We start from the raw sequence: 5,339 nt of genomic DNA, 5'->3' as shown, positions 1-5,339 counted from the left end.
GGCAATTGGCACATACAATACGGCCAGTCGCTTCTCGTGGATTTTCATAACCCTGCTGTGCAAAAATGGGATATGCATTAGAAATAGGTGCCCTAGCTATTATATATATTATGAGCGATATGGAAATGTATCGAGTAATCTCTTCCTTTATCCAAGAAAAAAGGGTATTTATAGTTTGCATGGTCCAATCATTGGTATCGAAAATTTATACAATAAAATTAGGTAGGTTCCTAGTCTAGTACAGTTCCCTATCTATGATTCTGCTATTTACTAAAAAAATGTTAATGGAATATAGGAGGAATCCCTTGTATGAGTAGAAAGAATAAGTACAATTTTGAATGTTTTACTTATGTACAAAGTAACAACCATTATAATTTGATCAGTGAATCATTTTTCAGTCATTCATTGAATGAAAAATCACTACAAGTGAGGGAGATACACGATTTAAATAACGGAAGATCCAATATTTTAAAATTGTATCTAGAATGACCGGAAAAGTCGAAACAAGACCGGATATCATTTGATCGTTATGAGCAAATCCAAAATCTTTGTAGATAGAGCCAAATCATTAGTTCCCAACCGTGGGGCGAATGGAATCCTATACATAAATCAGTTAATAAAAGAATTGAAAAAGCTTTTATTGTGTCGCTTAAGTTATATAGGAATTCTTGAACCCAAGAGTTAAGAATAACAAGTTCTTCATTACCTAGAATAGAATAACCACTTAGAATAACGAAATAGATTATATTTGTCGAGAAGTTCAAAATCGTATGGATACAATCTGCATTGTGTATCTTGATCAATTGGATCGTTTCTTTGTAGATTCCGATACGAAGCTTTTCTAGATGTGTTTCCGGGTATTCCTTTATGATTTCGTCCAGGAGGAAGAGTTCCTCTAATTCTATGAATTTTTTTATAATACTCTTTTCTTGCATGATATTCAAGAAAATTTCGGATTGCCTAATATCCCACCAATTAGTAACCCAAGATTCCAGACTTTTAGTAAATGAGAGAGAGATATACCAGGGCAAAAATCCTATAGATGCAAGATATAGAAGGGGAATGAATGCTTTCTTTTTTGCCATTTTTTCGTCTTTGAATTTTTAATGAACTCGCCTCATTCTCATTCGTCGACTCCATATGATATTAACTAATATTCATATCAAGGATAGCTTCTATTACAAGTCATCGAGCCCATGAATCTATTCCTTGCTTTTTTTTGTGTGTATGATTCAGTGGTTAGTACTTGAATTTAGAAATAATACAGAATAAGAAAGAGTCCACTTCAAATTCAAATTCGCACTTCCAATTCGAATTAAAGATATTGTTTTCAAATATATCATTTGCTAAAATTCGAAGAAAGTGCCTCCTTCCGATAAATAAATGCACAAAAGCGCCCCTTCAAGTAATGAATATTATTCGGATTTTGAAAGGAAAGAACTCTCTTTCTATCAAAATATCAATTTTTTTGAAAAAAAAAAAAAAGCATTCACGATTTTCAGTTCATTTTTCAAAATACTTCAATTGGTACACGCAAGAAATAAGCCAATTCAGCAGCCTTTTGCTCAATTTCTCGTGGAGTCAAATTCTCATCAGTACGAGTCAAGGGAATAGCCCCACGTCCTCTGATTTCCATATAAAGGACACGACGAGCATAAATACCCTCTTTAACTTCTATTCTGATGGACTGGATGTCTTTCATAAGGAATTGAAGTAAGATGCGACGATTTTTTCCAGGAAATCCCCAACGAAAAATACACACTATTCCCTCCTTTCTATCGAATCGATCATAACCACTACCTACATTCCACGAAATTGTGCACCACAAATAGGAGCTAATAAAGAGACCCGCAATCCCGTAGAAAGACATCACGATCCCCTGTGGAAAAAAAAATTATTTGTGGAGACGGAAATAAAGATATAAAATTCCTACCAAGATAACTGGAAATTCCAACAAATAAAAACCCTAATGAACCTAAAAAAAGGATAAAGGCCCAGCAGAAATTACTTGTTTTTCGAGACCCCGCTATAAGGTCTATCCATATATGTTCTGATCGCCAATTCATACTAGATCTAGTTGCATTTTATTGAAATTGAGAGAATAACCCAAATGAATTTTACTTTTTTTGTGTGTTTCCGAAGTAACTCTCATCAACTAGCACTATTCCGATGTGAACTTTTAGGAGTAATTCATCGAATTGCTTAGATCTAAAATAATAACATCCGCTTCGTATGATTCCCTATAGATATCTACATATGGATACATTAACTTTACATTTCGGACATTCGCCCCGATTCCCGATTTTTTCAAATAGAAATATATATAATTCATTTACGTATATATCATGTTTGCGCATGCATAATAGCTTATGCTCGGGGGAAACCACATCACATATTTTATTCTAATAAAAAGATATCTGTGTTATGGTCTAAGTCTAAGTCTTGAAAAAAAAATAGATGAGATTTGGTCCCATCATATCTATATCTAAAAAATCTTATTTTTTTGAACATGAAGAAATAAAGAAACCATCGCAATTGCCGGAAAGAATAGGCCCACTAAAGGTACCAAAATAGAGGGTAAGGTATTTAGAGTTGTCATAAAATGGATACCTGGATTTAATATTTGTACCTGTTATTGTTATATTGTTATTTATATTGTTATAAAGGTATCGTATAATCATTATAATTCATATATAATTATACTAAGTATAGCTAAACTAAGTGAGTATATGTAAGTACATAATATTTATATATCAATTATAAATAAAAATTTATAAATATAATAAAATATAATAAAACAAGGAATGTAGAACTAACTAAATAGAATTTTTCACTTTTCTACAACTTTTCTACATTAAATATATATTATATATTCTTATTCTAATATATTCTACATTAAATATATATTATATATATATGTATGAGAATCTCCTTTTTTTATTATCTTGTTTTTGTCTAAAAATTTAATAAACTTGAATAAAATATAAAATAAAGAAAGAGTTTCTTACAAATTCCCCAAAAATTTGTTATAATTCGATCCGAGAATAGGGATTCTCAAAAATATAGAATCTTGCGTCTTTCTATACTTTTCAATTTTCTATATGTGAATTATATACACATAAGAATACACATAAGAAGGGAACGTGAAATTATCGTTTTATTCGCCTTGCCTAATTTTCATTTCGCGGAAGAAAGAATTCTCTCTTTTTTTTGTTTGATAGAGGTTTCCTGATTACTTATCAGGAATATCGGTAAAAAAGGATTATTCGCATAATAGAATTCTTTTTCTAATTAAATCTTATATTACCAAATGTTATCAAAGTAAAAATAAAATCCGAAGAATTTATTTTTACTTTGATTTCTATAAACTAAATAACTACTTGTTCTACACAAAAAAAAAGAATAATAATTTCTATTTTTTTATTTTTTTTTATTAAGCATCTACTTGATTGAATTTTGATTCAGAGGAAATAAAGCGTGGAGCTGAAATAACTCATTCAGAACGCCTTTTAAAAGATTACGCGGTACGATTGGATCGAATAGGCCCTTATGGAATAAATATTCAGCCGCTTGTGAGCCCTCAGGTACTGTTTTATTCAATGTTTGTTCAATTACTCTTTTACCCGCAAATGCAATGTAGGCGTTGGGTTCAGCAATAATGATATCCCCCAACATACCAAAACTGGCTGTTACCCCACCAGTAGTAGGAGATGTAAGGATTGATACATAAAATAACTTTTTATTTACTTGATAATCATATAAAGCGGAAGATATTTTAGCCATTTGCATCAAGCTCAAACTTCCTTCTTGCATGCGTGCTCCTCCAGAAGCACACACTAAAATAAGAGGTAAAAATTGATTGGTAGCATATTCGATCAAACGGGTGATTTTCTCGCCAACTACCGATCCCATACTACCCCCCATAAACTGAAAATCCATAATCCCAATTGCTACGGGAATACCATTTAGTCGACCTGTGCCTGTTTGAACAGCCTCAGTTAATCCTGTCTTTATTTGATAAGAATCAATACGATCTTTGTAAGGTTCCTCTTCTAAATTAAATTCAATGGGATCCAGAGAGACCATGTCTTCATCCATTGGAGCCCAAGTACCTGGATCAATCGAAAGCTCGATTCTATCTGAACTACTCATTTTCAAATGATGTCCACAGTGTTCGCAAATATTCATTTTTGATTTAAAAAATTTCTTATAATTTAATCCATAACAATTTTCGCATTGAACCCACAAATGCCTGTATTTTGTAGTCACATCTAGATCATTAGAACTTTCTGTTTCTGTTTCTGTTATAGTTAAATCACTACCATCCGGGCTCGGTTTTATACTTGAACTCTGGTTTTCACTACTATTTCTGCTTTCATCAAAAATGTAACTATAAATGTAACTGTCACTATAATTGTCAATACCACTTAAAATGTAACTATCAATACAAATTTGAGAACGAAAAAAACTGTCAATACAACTATTAATGTGGTTTTTCCAACTATATTTAGTATCATATATGTAAGGATCATAGTGGGGATCGTCACTATTAGATACACTATGCAAATAACTAAAATTCCGATAATTAGAAAAAGAACTTTCTAGTTCACTTAGAAAAGAATGATCATTGTCAATCTCAAAAATTTGATTTTCAATATCAAAATATATGAAATAACTGTCCCTATTATTATCCCTAACTAAAAAAGTATCATCGGGTATGAAATTCTGAATGTCTCTAACGCCGACTAAATGATCAACATTACTGTAACTAGAATTGTCACTATCGCTCCAACTAAGAGTGTTTTTATCTATATCATTTGTAATCGGGTCTTCACTTACACCGGTATTTTCAATAGGACCAAGACTATCCATTGATTTACTTAGCCTACAACTGTATTCTAACTTTTCTTTGGACAACATCGAATTGAACCACCCTTTTTCCATAAAGCCTTTTTGCCCCTATTTACATGAAAATACAATAGATGAATAGTCATTCGATAAAAAATCATTTGAATATTTCATTTACTATCAGAATATGCATATAAATCCAATTACTAGGATTATATTAACAAAAAAAGTAGGTGTTGAAATTGAAAAAAAATGATTCTCTTTTGTGAGAACCAGGAGTATCACTTAATATGATGGAATCCTTTTTTTAATGATTTCAATTATTTTTCAATTTGAAATAGTGATCCCGCCGTGTTTGTTGTATCAAATTAACATCGAAAAATGAAATAATTGTTATATCCTATGAATATAAAGGAATATAAAGAACTTTTTTCGTAAAATCTCGTCTACTAATAAGTTTCTAGCCCAACACAGAACGAAAAGGACAATAT

Source organism: Corylus avellana, unplaced genomic scaffold (assembly GCF_965113065.1).
Source record: "Corylus avellana unplaced genomic scaffold, dhCorAvel1.hap1.2 HAP1_SCAFFOLD_255, whole genome shotgun sequence".
Taxonomy (NCBI): Eukaryota; Viridiplantae; Streptophyta; class Magnoliopsida; order Fagales; family Betulaceae; genus Corylus; species Corylus avellana.
The sequence above is the reverse complement of the archived record's forward strand: the minus strand, read 5'-3'. Positions refer to the sequence as shown.